The 15,699-nt window shown below is 45.6% G+C and overlaps 1 protein-coding gene across 2 annotated transcripts in view; it reads left to right on the top strand.

Annotated features, from left to right (window-relative positions):
- Positions 1–15,699, top strand: part of cdyl (chromodomain Y like) — a 213,551-nt gene that overhangs the window by 54,472 nt on the left and 143,380 nt on the right. The window lies entirely within an intron of this gene.

The following is a 15,699-nucleotide window of genomic DNA, read 5'->3' as shown; positions in this document are numbered from 1 at the left end:
TAAACGGGTTTATGGGTCCTCCCCCTTCCTCTTCTAAAGTCCACAATCAGGCAGGTGGATAGACAGAGATAAGAGGACAAAAAGTTTGAGATAAGGATCGAAGCGGGGACAGTTGTGAATGCAGAGAAAGGGGTATAGATGGAAGAGGAGGAGGTAGTGGGGAAGTGTGTGAGAGTCTAGGTGGGGCACAGGGAAGAGTGGAGGGAGAGTATAGTCCAACTGGAGTAGGGCCCGCATGGGCCTTGCATTGGGAAATGAGGCTGGTCAGGTGAGTGTTTAAGAAGGAACTGCCGATGCTGGAAAATCAAAGGTAGACAAAAAAGCTGGAGAAATGCAGCGGGTGAGAGCATCTATGGAGCAAAGGAAATAGGCGATGTTTCAAAGGGTCTCGACGCTGCCTCACCCGCTGAGTTTCTCCAGCTTTTTTGTCTACCCTGGTCAGGTGAGTGGTGCTTCAGTGGAAAAGTAATTTGTGCGCAATGATACCAGCTCCAGTGTTAAGATAGTTATGAGTATGGATAAATCTGGACCTTGAGGTGGGGGAGAGGTAGGTGGAGGGCAAATTATAACCTTATTAGGCAGGAGCAAGAGTAAATTGGTAGCAGCTGTTATTTGATGTCTTCATCAAAAATGTATGAGTTTAAAGACGAGCTGATCAGAATTCAGCACTATCATGTTCCGTTAAGGGGGGGGGGGGGCAGGATATGGATTAGCTAGAGCTATGAGTGGAGAAATGGCAGTAGAGCGGGACTTTAAGTCAGCATCCACTTCATGCAGGCAGATTTGGTTCAGCTGCTGAAAGCAGTTAGCATCTTAGATTGACAGCCCTAGTGGGTGCAGACAAACAAAAACAGACAAGAGTGGAGCAACTGTGTGAGAGGAGTTTGTGTGGAGGTGCAAGTACTGTGAGGAGGATAAGTGCGAGGTTTTGGATCATGAGGCTTCCGCATCGAGGGTGATGGCAAGATAAGGTACAGTTTTTACATAAATACTGCCAAGGGCTTAGACGGGGTGGAATTTGTCAAATGCATTCTGGAAAGTTTCCTTGGGTAATATGTTGAGGGCTAAATGGGAGAGGGCAAAACATGTTCCCAAGCATGCAGATGACACTAAAATAGATGGTATTGTAGCCATTGAAGATGGTTATCAAAAATTACTGCAGGCTCTTGATCACTCGATTTGTGCACACAATTCCGGGTGTGCACTCAGACTCTGACTGCAAGGACTTTAATCTGAGCAAGTGGGAAGTGTTGGACTTTGGGTGGTCAAATGTAAGGGAAAAATATACAATTAACGGCAAGACCCTTAACAGCATTGTACTGAACGATGGTGGGGTTCAAAACCATAACTCTCTAAAAGTAGCAACACAAGTAGTCAAAAAAGTCTTCTGGTATGGTTACCTTTGGGGTATTAAATATAAGAATCAGGAGGTCATGTTGCAGAAAATAAAAATGTGGTTGACAATAGACAATAGGTGCAGGAGTAGGCCATTTGGCCCTTCCAGCCAGCACCGCCATTCAATGTGATCATGGCTGATCATCCCCAATCAGTACCCTGTTCCTGCCTTCTCCCCATATCCCCTGACTGCTATTTTTAAGAGCCCTATCTAGCTCTCTCTTGAAAGCATCCAGAGAACCTGCCTCCACTGCCCTCTGAGGCAGAGAATTCCACACTCACCACTCTCTGTGAGAAAAAGTGTCTCAGTTCTAAATGGCTTACTCCTTATTCTTAAACTGTGGCCCCTGGTTCTGAACTCCCCCAACATCGGGAACATGTTTCCTGCCTCTAGTGTGTCCAAGCCCTTAACAATCTTATATGTTTCAATGAGATATCCTCTCATCCTTCTAAACTCCAGAGTGTACAAGCCCAGCCGCTCCATTCTCGCAGCATATGACAGCACAACCTCATTAGTATTGTGTGCAGTAGAGGATGGATGTGGAGGTTTTGGAGAGGGTTCAGAAGAGGTTTGCCAGATTGCTTCCTGGATAGGAGGGTATTAACTGCAGGAAAAGGTTGGACAAATTAGGATTGTTTTCTCTGAAGTGTAAAAGAGGTTGAGTGAACAGAAATGTATTAAATTATGATAGAAGTGTATTAAATTAAGGGGCAGTGAATGAAGGCTCATTGGGCAGATCCACCCTCTGCTATTATGAGCACTGGAGTTAAATTTGAATGCATGAGGTCCCTGATGTGACATGGCTGTGGCATTATCAAATTGTGCATCCTTCAATTTTCTGTATAAATATTGTGTTCTGTGTTGGGTGAGGTTAAAAATTCCAATTAATAGCCATTGCTATGAGTTGAGTCATTGCAGCAATTTCTGAGTCGGTGATCTTTTCCTATGAAAGACTGAATGGATAGGAATTCCTATACAGTCTACAGATAATGAAGCATACTAAGGACACTCATGTATCGTACTGCGATTTTAGTTCAGTAGAAAATCCTTAACATTTACACACCTGGGGGAAGTGATTGTAAGGCTGTGCTATTATATTTTTTTCAATAATGATGAAACAAAGATAGTAAAAGCTGTGAATCACATCACTAGGAGGCACAACTGAAATAGAAATCTCTAGAGGGAGCTGACATTGAAGCATGGATTTGCTGGGCAGAGTGGGGAACAGATTACACTTAGAATGCATTTTAGTTAGAGCCAAGAAAAATAAGTAATGGGTGTTTAATAAACCTGAAGAAAAACAAGCGAATGGCAGCAAGACCAAGCTTTTCAGTTGGACAAAACTTTTCAGTTGTGCTTGAATTAATCTTTTCCAATGAAATTTCCAAATTCACAGGACTCTTTTGAGGAACAAGAAGCTACAAGATCAAACGTTGGGGAGAAATCATGTGTTGTTGTAGACGTCTATTAGGGGCATTTAGTTATTTTTGACATGATCCCTTAAAATGAGGGTCAACAAAATTAATTGACGTATTCAAAATTATGATCATGAGAATATAGACATAAGCAAATGTTTTCAGCTTGTTGTTCAAAAGGAATTTTGTTTTTTGCTCCATGGAGTTCTATTGCTTCTTTCTATCCAGATCTTCTTTAATGTGATTAAAAAAAACATTTTTTTTCATTTTTCCTGCTTGCCAGATATTTATGAATAGAACTGCAACTTGCATTCTTTGGAAGATTTTGATGTGTAGGCTGAATCTTAAAGTACCGTTACAAATCATAGATTTCCTGAATTCTCATTACAGGCTACTTTTTTGACCAGTCTACTTTCACTGGGTTCAATCAATTGGTTAGAATAAAGCTTGTTGATAGTGATCAACAATTAAATTGTTAATGTGAGGAGAAGGTTTCAAAAGAATCTTTGTCCACTGAGAACAGAACAAAATGTAGAAACAAGTAAATTGCAGATGCTGGTTGATACCAATGGTAGACACAAAGTGCTGAAGTGGCGGCGCTGTGAAACGGCTGCGGCTCGCCTGCAGTCTGTCTGTTTTTACTTTTTTTGTGTTGTTTTTTTTGTCTAGTTCAGTTAAACTTTTGGTTATTAGGTGGTGTTATGTGTGGGGGGGGTGCTGAAACAGGGCTTTCTGTCTCTCCCTTCGGGGGAATGCGACTTTTTTGTCGTATCCCCTTTCTCTTCCCCCGCCTGAGCTGAGGCCTCCAACCTGCGACCGACCTCAAGGCTCGGGAGGTAGAGCCAGCCAGTCTTCGAGCTGCGGCGACGTTCGGGCAGCGGCACGACTCGGCGCTCCGGTGAGGGCAGACGGCGCGGGGCTGAGACACTCCTGTGTGGGCGGCCTGGGTCCCGGCTGGAAGGCGCTCCCGTGTGGGCAGCGCGGTGCGGGGATGAGACGCTCTCGTGTGGGCGGCCCGGTGCGGGGCTGAGACGCTCTCGTGTGGGCGGCCCGGTGCGGGGCGGAGACGGCGCTCCGGTGGCTGAGGTGGCGTTCTGGCGGCGGCGACCTGAATCCGGGGCCGGCCGCGGGCCAGTGGACGACATCGTCGGGAGCTCGCAGGTCACAGGCTGGTGCCTGTTTTCCGGAGCTCCCGTGGTAACAGCTGCATCCGCTGGACTGGAGGGCGGCAGCTTCGACCACCCCCGGGCCGCGGAGCTTGAACCGCGGGACTGACTTACCATCGCCCGGTGGGGTATCGCCTCAGCGCAGAGGGGGAAGAGACAGTAACTCTAAGACTTTTGCCTCCATCACAGTGAGGAGGTGCTTGGTGAACTCACTGTGGTGGATGTTAATTTGTGTTTATTGTGTGTTGTTATTATTACATGTATGGCGGCAGGCAACAACATTTCGTTCAGACCGAAAGGTCTGAATGACAAATAAAGGATTCAATTCAATTCAATTCAATGAAGTAACTCAGTGTGTCAGGTAGCATCTATGGAGAAAAATTATGTGTGACGTTTTGGGTAGGGACCCTTTATACTGAAAGAAGGGGTGGGGGGGAGGGGTAAAGTGCTGGCAGAGTCATAGAGGGGGAGCAGTGAGAGGGTTTTGCACAACTTTTGTTGGAGAGAGGAAGAGAACTTCTTCAAAGTAGGCATACCTTGAGATTTTGAAGTGAAGCAGACAAAATGTAGAAACGAGGAACTGCAGATGCTGGCTTATACCAAAGATAGACACCAGGTGCTTGAATAACTCAGCGGGCCAGGCAGTACATCTGGAGAAAAAGGATAGATGACGTATCTGGTCGAGACCCTTCTTCAGAATCGGGGTTCAGACCTTGAAGAAGGGTCCTGACCTGAAACGTCACCTACCCATGTTCTCCAGAGATGCTGCCTGACCCGAGTTACTCCAGCACTGTGTCCTTTAGTATTAAGTAGGAGGCTTGCTCAGCATCCACCCTCTTATCAGCATTAACTGCATTGTCCAATGCAATAAATTCTTCGATAGCACCTCCTTCACTCCAACAGATGTGGACGTCGTTAGCAAATTTAGCATTTATTGCCCATAATTAACCTTTGAAATTCGCAGTGAATTCCTTTCTTCAATTGCTGAGGTGAATGTGTTCCCATTATGCCCTTATGCAACAAGTTTTCAGACTTAAACACACTGACAAGGAAATGAATCTGTGTATTTCCAAGCCAGGATCATGTGTATCTTCATGGAGAATTTGCAAGTCATAGTGTATTAATGCCCCTATCTGTTGTCATTTGAGATGGAACGGTTTCTCGTTTGTGACCATCAGTCGGCTCATCCCCTCCTCTTTCCAAAGAGGCCTAGGCTTGGGGGCAGTCAGGCTAACGCTTTCTCAGTAATTTACATAAATCCCTTTATCTTCCGATGTGGAGAAAATTATATTGAGATTAGTTTCAACACCTATTTTCCCTCCTAATTGCTCTGTAGGGTGTCAGATACTTTTCTGGTGTATTGTTTGTATTTCCAATTCAGCCCACTGATTCTTAGTTATACTCTAGTTGTCGTCTACTAGGGGAAACCAAATGCACGTTGGATAACTACAGAAGAAGGGTTTCATCCCAAAACTTTGCCTATTTCCTTCGCTCCATAGATGCTGTCTCACCCGCTGAGTTTCTCCAGCACTTTTGTCTACCACAGAATACATCAATGTGCCTTTAAGGATACCCCTGACCTTCCAGTTGCCTGTCACTAAATCTTCACCCCATAACCACTCTACCTTCTGACCTCTGAATACCAGAGCAAAAGGAGGCTACAGATTTTTGGTTATTGAGTAGAGCAACTACTTGTGGAAAAAAGCTGTTTTTATGTCTGGTTGTGGCAGTTTTGACAGTCTGGAGTCGCCTTCCAGAGGGAAGTGATTCAAAGAGTTTGTGGCCAGGGTGTGAGGGGTCAGAGATGATCTTACCCGCTCGATTCCTGGCCCTTGCAGTGTACAGTTCGTCAATGGAGGGAAGGTTACAGCTGACCGGACGATTAGCTACAGCCTCCGGGTGTTATGCTTGGTGTCTGAGCCAAACCAGACCATGATGGAGAAGGTGAGGACAGACTCTAGGATGGCCGTATAGAATTGGACCATCATTGCCTGTGGTAGATTGTGCTTCCTCAGCTGCTGCAGGAAGTACATCCTCTGTTGTGCCTTTTTGACTGTGGAGTCGATGGTAGCCCCCACTTAAGGTCCTTGGAGATGATGGTTCCCAGGAACTTAAAAGACTCCACAGATGTGACTGTGGTGTTGTTGAGGGTGAAGTGAGGGGAGTGTGAGCTCTCCTAAAGTTTACTATCAATTCCACTGTCTTAAGAGCATTGAGCTCCAGATTGTTGCGACGGCACCAGGACGCCAGCTGTGACACTTCTTGTCCGTAGGCAGATTCCTCCCCATCCTGGATCAGTCCAATCAGGGTTGTGTCGTCCGCAAACTTGAGAAGCTTGACAGAGGAGTCAGTGGAGGTTCAGTCATTGGTGTAGAGGAGAGGGGAGAGTACGCAGCCTTGCGGTGCTCCTATGCTGAGGGTTTGCGGGTCCGAGATGTGCTTTCCCAGCCTCACATGCTGCTTCCTGTCTGTCAGGAAGCTGGTGATCCACCGACCGAGGGGTTCAGGCACAGTCAACTTGGAAGGTTTGGAGTGTAGTAGCTCTGGCACAATGGTGTTGAATGTAGAGCTAAAATCAACAAACAGGATTCTCGCATTGGTCCCCTGGCGGTCTAGGTGCTGGAGGATGAAGTGCAGGCCTAGGTTGACTGCGTCATCTACAGATCTATTGGCCCGATATGCAAACTGCAGAGGATCCAGCAGGGGGTTCGTGATATTTTTCACCTTGGCCAGCACAAGCCTTTCATGACTACAGAGGTCAGTGCGACAGGCCTGAAGTCATTAAGACCAGTAATCCTTGCCTTTTTGGGTACAGGGGCAATAGTGGAGACTTTGAAGCAGGCAGGGACAGTACGGGGACTGTTTGAAAATGTCTGTGAAGACCGGTGCCAGTTGTTCGGCACAGAGCTTGAGAGTAGAGGGGGAAACATTGTCCTGGAGATTTCCTGCTTTTCTGTCTACTGAAAAGCAAAGATTCTATAGCGGAGCAAGATAGGCTACTCCTGCGAAATACAATGGGCTGACGTGTAGTACGCTACGGAGGGGATCCTGGGCATTTTTCCCCGCCCATTTTAGTAACCGGAGCCTATCTGACCCGACCCGACTCCCAGGGTAATCAATGTTGCGGGGCAACAGTTTGTGTGGGTTAGATTCATAATTCTGTCAGTTCATACTTCTTGTCAAGAATAAAATTTGACTCTGGTAATTGTCTTTTTTAATGTTTTGTAAATCATTTCTTTTTAAATGGCTCACAAGCAGTGTTTGGGTTGATTTTGTAGTAACCGGAACCGACCCGACTCGCAGGGTAATTGACATTGCGGGGGAAGTTTTTGTGCGTGATATAGGGTTAGATTCATAATTCTGTTAGTTCATACTTCTGTTAATTCTTGTTAAAGAATAAAATGTTTATAAACACACATACATGAATGTGATATAAATGTATATAATCATGTAACACACACAATTATATTTCTTCTGATCCAATGATGAACTTTATTTCAGACTAGACAAGGGACATTAAATAAGAAACATTGTAAACCTCCCCGCAACTTCACACACATTAGGCCTTATCTCCCCCCCCCCCCCCCCCCCCCCCGGCACTCCCTCGCCTGCCCCCTCACTACAATGTCTCCCCCCCCCCCCCCCCCTCCTATGCCTCTCTCCCCACTGCCCCGGGCCGCGCACCCCCTTTCCCGCTGCCCCGAGCCGCGCACTCCCTCTCCCCGCTGCCCCGGGCCGCGCACCCCTTTCCCGTTGCCCCGGGCCGCGCACTCCCTCTCCCCGCTGCCTCGGGCCGCACACTCCCTCTCCCTCACCCCGGGCCGCGCACTCCCTCTCCCCGGGCCCCGCACTCCCTCTCCCCGGGCCCCGCACTCCCTCTCCCCGGGCCGCGCACTCCTTCTCCCCGGGCCCCGCACTCCTTTTCCCCGCTGCCCCGAGCCACCCACTCCTTCTCCCCGCTGCCCCGGGCCGCGCACCCCCTTTCCCGCTGCCCCGGGCCGCACACTCCCTCTCCCTCTCCCCGGGCCACGCACTCCCTCTCCCCGCTGCCCCGGGCCGCGTACTCCCTCTCCCCGCTGCCCCTGGCCACGCACTCCCTCTCCCCGCTGCGGAAACAAAGATCCAATCTTTGGCCGGAAGCAAGATGGCGGAACAAGATGGCGGAGCAAGATGGCGGAACAAGATGGCGGGGGCTGGTTGCTAAAATGGGTCATATAATCACCCATGAATCCGCCCATGAGCGTACTACACGTTTGCGTGAGAGTAACCCATCTTGCTCCGCTATAAGATCTTTGCTGAAAAGCCTCTCCACCTCCTCTCTTTTTATTGTTGATGATGGAGAAGTGATATTGTGCAGCCAGGAGGGTGTGGGTAATTGGGTGTGAAGTGGTGATTTGAGAGGGGTGGGTGGGAAAGAGTCCAGACTTTTCAGATACCACCCTAGGGTTGTTTGACGAAGTTGGCTCAGGAGACACAAGAGACTGCAGATGCTGGGATCTTGAGCAGAAAACAAAGTGCTGGAGGAACTCAGTGGGGATAGGCAGCATCTGTGAAGAAAATGGACAGACAACATTTTTGGGTGGGGACACTTCTTCAGAGTCGACCTGGAGGAGGATCCCAACCAAAAATGTCAGTTTCCCTCCACGGATACTGCCTGACCCCACTGAGTTCCTCCAGCACTTTGACATTTCGGGGTCAAGACCCTTCTTCATTCACAGAATGAATATGCAAATTCCACACAGACAGCACCCAAGGTCACAATCGAACCCGGGTCTCTGGCGCAACTCTACCAGGTCCACCGCTGTGCTGCCCCCAAGGCATATGCATGGAAGAGCAAATAGAATCTGTCAAGAAAAATTCAAAATGTACACCGCCGAGACCAAGAGTAAATCGGTTCCTGATGTTGGGGGAGTCCAGAACCAGGGGTCACAGTTTAAGAATAAGGGGTAAGCCATTTAGGACTGAGATGTGGAAAAACCTTTTCAGCCAGACATTTGTGAATCTGGAATTCTCTGCGACAGAAGGCAGTGGAGGCCAATTCACTGGATGTTTTCAAGAGAGAGTTAGATATAGCTCTTGGGGATAATGGAATAAAGGGATAGACATTAGACAATAGGTGCAGTAGTAGGCCATTCAGCCCTTCGAGCCAGCACCACCATTGAATGTGATCATGGCTGATCATCCACAATCAGTACCCCGTTCCTGCCTTCTCCCCATATCCTCTGACTCCGCTATCTTTAAGAGCCCAATCTAGCTCTCTCTTGAAAGCATCCAGAGAACTGGCCTCCACCGCCCTCTGAGGCAGGGAATTCCACAGACTCACAACTGTGTGGAAAAAGTGTTTCCTCATCTCCGTTCTAAATGGCTTACCCCTTATTCTTAAACTGTGGCCCCTGGTTCTGGACTCCCCCAACATCGGAAACATGTTTCCTGCCTCTGGCGTGTCCCAACCCTTAATAATCTTATGTTTCAATAAGACCCCCCTCTCACTCTTCTAAATTCCAGAGTATACAAGCGCAGCCACTTCATTCTCTCAGCATGTGACAGTCCCGCCATCCCGGGAATTAACCTTGTGAACCTACGCTGCATATGGGGAGAAAGCAAAAATGAGGTACTGATTTTAGGGGGAAAAAACAACCCAGCATCTGCAGTTCTTTCTTGCACATTGTGTTCAGAGAATTGTCCACTTTTATCAGATTGTTCATAAATTCATGTGATTCGGAGCAGAATTAGGCCATTCGGCCCATCAAGTCTTATCCGCCATTCAATCATGACTGATTTCTCTTACCCACTTTACCCCATGCTCCTGCCTTCACTCCATAACCCCTGACACCCGTACTAATTGAGAATCTCATCTCTCTGCCTTAAAAATATCTATTGACTTGGTCTCCACAGTCTTCTGTGGCAATGAATACCAGTTTCACCACCCTCTGACTAAAGAAATTCCTCCTCTTCTTCTTCCCAAAGGTATGTCATTTTATTCTGAGGCTGCGCCTCCTCGTCCTACACTCTTCCACGAGTAGAAACACCCTCTCCTCATCCACTCTATCCAGGCCTTTCACTAGTCGGTCAGATTGGTCAGCGTTTGTGATAATGTTTCATACAGGCCTACGCACTGGCTATTCTGGTAATGGAAATTAGCCCTTGGAGAATTCACAAATATCTACCCAAATATTTCAGATGGAGAATAAACACTCATTGAATTTATGTTGGATTGGGGGGGGAGAGGTGTAAATATATAAACATCAACTTTTTAATCAAATCGCGTGTCCTGATGTACGTGTAGAAAACATGGCCTGGCGTTGCAGGACTTTCAATACAAGTCACTTTCTAGGAATGCAATCCCAAGCCCTACATGCGCTCTTGCTTATAATCTAGTCATTGGTCAGGATGATATTTGTGGTCCATATTGTTCTCTGAATGTTTGTCATTTGCATTTTGATATTTCAAAGATATTTAAAAACTGAAAAATCATTTTGATGCTAAATTTATTGAAAAATAATTCTTAAGATTTACATTCTCAGCTCTTTTTTTCCCCCTGTTGACGTTTGTTTCATTTGAGGTATACCTCCAGGCAGATCTATATAATTGTTGTAGGAAGGAACAGCAGATGCTGGTTTAAATCGAAGATAGACACAAAATGCTGGAGTAAATCAGCGGGACAGGCAGCACCTCTGGAGAGAAGGAATGGGTAACGTTTTGGGTTGAACCCCTTCTTCAGACTGCCTATCTTCGATATATAATATTGTTTGCTTGCATTTTGACTTTGCAATTTTTAAATTTCTCTGTACATAGTCCTGCAGTTTTGATTCTGGGGGTGAACTAGTTTTGCGATGCTCAAAGTTATTAGCCTTGAAGGCAATATTAGCTTGTTGAGTTATACTTGTTGAATGTTTTATTAGCTAGTTCAGTCCCAGGAACACCTTGCATCTTCAGATGATTACTGTTCTTTGTAAAGTTGTTAGGTGGGTTAGAAAAATATCTCTTTGCCTATCTTTAATTTATTTTCAATTGCACGTTAACATTGGGGCACCTTCAGAGCCCAGTCATGATTCCTTAATTGAATCTGAATTGTGTTAGCATAGCCCCAAAGATTTAGTATTTTGAAGAAGGGTTTCGACCCGAAACATTGCCTGTTTCCTTCACTCCATAGATGCTGCCTCACCCGCTGAGTTTCCCCACCATTTTTGTCTACCTTCGATTTTCCAGCATCTACAGTTCCTTCTTAAACATTTAGTATTCTCCAGCATTTTTGTCTACCATCGCTTTTTCCAGCATCTGCAGTTATTTCTTGAACATTTTGTCTACTCCACTGCAAGGTATGCCTACTTTGAAGAAGTTCTCCTTCTCTCTCCGAAGACAGTTTAGCAACCTCCTCTCTCATTGCCCTCCCTCTGTAATTCCCCCTTCCCTCCAACCCTACGACCACATCTTAACCCAGACCCGTTACCACAGCCACGTTTGGTTTCTCGGGACTTGCCTGCGCCTCCATCTTATTATATAAACCTGATCCCCCGGTGGTTCAGCACTTCAACTCCCCCTCTCCCTCCCATTCCGAATCTGACCTTTCTGTCCTGGGCCTCCTCCATGGCCAGAGTGAGTCCCACTGCAAATTGGAGGAGCAGCACCTCATATTTCGCTTGTGTAGTTTACACCCCAGTGGTATGAACATTGACCTCCAGTTTCAGGTAGTCCTTGCTTTCTCCCTCCTTTCCCCTCCCCAGCACTCCCACAGACCACAGTCTCCGCCTCTTCCTTTCTTCTTCCCGCCCCCCCACCCCCACATCAGTCTGAAGGAGGGTCTCGACCCGAAACGTAACCTATTCCATCACTCCATAGATGCTGCCTCACTCGCTGAGTTTCTCCATCATTTTTATCTACCTTCTAGTATTCTTCAGCAATCATTTTACCATGGTATTTTTGGGCTACACAAGTCAGATTGGAGTCAAAAGCAGCCCCCTTGTCATATCTTGCAGAACTTTGTTTAGTTTAGAGATACAGCATGGAAACAGGCCCGTCGGCCCACCGGGTCCGCGCCGACCAGCGATCCCCGCTATCCTACACCCACTAGAGACAGTTTTTACATTTAGCAAGCCAATTAACCTACAAACCTGTACGTCTTTGGAGTGTGGGAGGAAACCGAAGATCTCTGAGAAAGCCCACGCAGGTCACGGGGAGAGCGTACAAACTCCGTACAGACAGTGTCAAAGTTTGTTTCGTAAAAGCAGATAGCAACAAAAACCATGGCAATCTTTAATTGATTCGAGAATTTAATGTGATTTGAGAATTAAGGGACAAATGTTTAGGGGTAACATGAGGGGGATCTTCTTTACTCAGGTAGCTGTGTGGAATGAGCTTCCAGTGGAAGTGGTGGAGGCAGGTTCGATTTTATCATTTAAAAATAAATTGGATAGTTATATGGACGGGAAAGGAATGGAGTGTTATGGTCTGAGTGCAGGTAGATGGGACTAGGTGAGAGTCAGTGTTCGGCACGGACTAGAAGGGCCGAGGTGGCCTGTTTCCGTGCTGTAATTGTTATATGGTTGTTATATGGTTCGTCAGATGGTAGTGGCAAAAGATCTACAATGAGCACAAACATTGCTCAGTGCTTCTCGGGCTCCCACTCACAGAACAAAGAAGAGTTAGCACAATTATCTATTTTTATTATCAGTAAAACACTCCTACCAAGTCTGAATATGGCATGACTGAAAAATTCTGCAGCCTTTCAGAAGATAGGAAGGCTGGGTCCAAATCAAGCTCATCCAATAACAAGTTATTACTTATCTCTGGAGCATCAGCTATTTTTTCAATCTTGGCTTCTTTATGGCCTTGAATGAAGCACATGTTATTACTGCAGGCTGCCATCTTAATGTGTTTATTTGAAAGGCAACCTGTCCTCTATATTGTGTTCATTCAATTTACAAAGTCATTCAGACTTGGCACCAAGCCATTCTTTTGTTCTACTCGATCATGCTTTTGTAGAAGAACGACTACATTTTTGATTTGACTACTAGATTTGACTATTAGCTCTTTCAACAGCACCCGTAGTCGGGATCGAACCTGGGTCTCCGGCGCCACATTCGCTGTAAGGCAGCAACTCTACCTCTGCGCCTTTGTCCATTGATTTATTGGAGGTTTATTTTAATTTAGTTAACATAGTGGTAACATAGCATAATGTTGATAGGCTGTGGGCCGAGCATCAAAAATGTGTCTAGAAATCAGTTTTCGTGACCCAAGTCACCAAACTACATGAAATTTTCCACAGATTTAGATGAAATATAATTGAGAAGGAAGTCATAACTCGTCATTGCCGAAAGTTGCACATTAATTAATTAAACTAATTAGAAAATGAGATCGGGAAAGTAAGCGCCATCTAATGGCCAATGCCCATATTACACGATGGGCAGCCTATTTCCGTGTTGCAGTCCATTTAAACTATATATCATTATACCTATATATATTCCAGATAGTAATATAGGTATAATATATATATCTAATAATATAATAATAACTATATCTATTCCAGATAGTAATATAGGTATAATAATATATTATTATACCTATATATATTCCAGATAGATATATTCCTCTGTTTTCCTGAAAACGGCCGCTACGGACGGCACTTTTTAAACCCCCCCCCCCCCCCCCCGCGGAGAAGATCCGCGACTCCGCGTTCGCGAATCAGCCGCTTTTTAATTGAGACCGCGGCTTCACTATGTTAAATACATAGGCCCCGCGATCGGAGCACCTTTTCCCGGTAAGTTATTGCAGGCAGCTCCGAGATTAGATGGTTAAGACTTATCACTCTACAACAAGCTGGCATTAGTGAAAATGTTTAATTTACCTTGTTATTGATACATATAGTTTAGGCCCTCAACTTCATGAATGAATGAATAAGTGAATGAATGAGTGAGTGAATGAGTGAGTGAGTGAGTGAATGAAGGAATGAATGAGTGAATGAATGAATGAATGAAGGAATGAATGAATGAATGAGTGAATGTACAGCCTCCAAATCTCATTTTTTCACATTATAAAGGGTGCAATTAACTTAATTAAAGTCCATACGGATTAATTTTCATAAATTCAAACTTTAGATCTTACCTTTCAGTTTGAGTTGATTCACAAAGTTTCACAACTTTGTGCTCAGCAGGGACTTTGCTTTCAAGACTTTATTTTACTTCTATCCACTTAGCTGCACATTTTTCAGACTTCTTAATGCTTTTCTCACTAAATTCAATTACCCTGCTGCAAGTTACCACGACAAAGAACCTTCATCGGAATCTCCAGAAAAACATGCATCAGTGAAGCCCTCTCAGCTATGTTGTGTGCTAGCCTCAAACAAAGCGCGTGATTGGCCAACTGGCAGACAACTCAATGTTAAACGTGCTTTGATTGGACTAAAAATACCCGAGATTTTTCCGGTTTTTCTCTAATTTAATTTAAAAAATGTGCAAGTCTTGTTCATGACAAGTTTCAGAGGTGATTTATATTTTTTTTTACACAATATGTATTGGTGACTTGGGTCACGAAACACTGGAATAAAGCTCCTCGGCCCACAGCCTATGAGGGGGACATTATTTCTTAGTATATTGGTTCTTTCATTTTGGAGATTCTCTTAATTTCTGTAAAAAAATTTAATGAGGCCTTTGGCCCATGATATTTGTGCTGAACATTTTCCCATTAAAACTGCTTGCATCTGCTGGTACATGATACATATCCCTCTATTCTCTGCACTTGCATTCTCCTAAGTAAAGGCCGATTAAACGCCACTATCGTATCTGCCTCTACCACCACCCCTGGCAATGCATTCTAGGCCCTGCCACTCTGTAGTTTAAATAAATACTTGACTGAAACTTTCCCCCTCTCACGTTATAGACAATAGGTGCAGGAATGGGGCCATTCGGCCCTTCGAGCCAGCACCGCCATTCAATGCCATCCCCAATCAGTACCCCGTTCCTGCCTTCTCCCCATATCCCCTGACTCCGCTATTTTTAAGAGCCCTATCTAGCTCTCTCTTGAAAGCATCCAGAGAACCTGCCTCCACTGCCCTCTGAGGCAGAGCATTCCACACTCACCACTCTCTGGGAGAAAAAGTGTTTCCTCGTGTCTGTTCTAAATGGCTTATTCTTAAACTGTGGCCCCTGGTTCTGGACTCCCCCCAACATCGGGAACATGTTTCCTGCCTCTAGCATGTCCAAGCCCTTAACAATCTTGTATGTTTCAATGAGATTGCCTCTCATCCTTCTAAACTCCAGAGTGTACAAGCCCAGCTGCTCCATTCTCTCAGCATCTGACAGTCCCGCCATCCCGGGAATTAATCTTGTAGTTATTCCCTCCGGTGTTGGACATTTCCACCCAGGGAGAAAAAGGTTCTGTCTACCCTGTCTATGCATCTCATACTTTTATACACTTCTAACCAGTCTCAACTAAACCTCTGACATTCCAAAGAAAACAATTCAAGTCTGTCCATCCTCTCCCTGTAGATGAAACCCTCTAATCTTCGGCAGCATTCTAGTAAACCTCCTCTGCACCCTCTCCAAAGCCTCCACATCTTTCCTGTAATGGAGCGATCAGAACTGCACGCAATACTCCAAATGCGGCCTGACCAACGTCCTATGGAGCTGTATCATGACTTCCACAACAGTTGTGCCAGCTTTTGGTCCTTTCAACGAACCAAAACATCTTCGTTAATGTTAAGCAAATTATAAATAAATCTTGGGCA

The sequence above is a fragment of the Amblyraja radiata genome, chromosome 2 (assembly GCF_010909765.2).
Source record: "Amblyraja radiata isolate CabotCenter1 chromosome 2, sAmbRad1.1.pri, whole genome shotgun sequence".
In the NCBI taxonomy this organism is placed as follows: domain Eukaryota; kingdom Metazoa; phylum Chordata; class Chondrichthyes; order Rajiformes; family Rajidae; genus Amblyraja; species Amblyraja radiata.
Note: the sequence above shows the minus strand (reverse complement) of the source record. Positions and strands in the feature narration are given on the sequence as shown.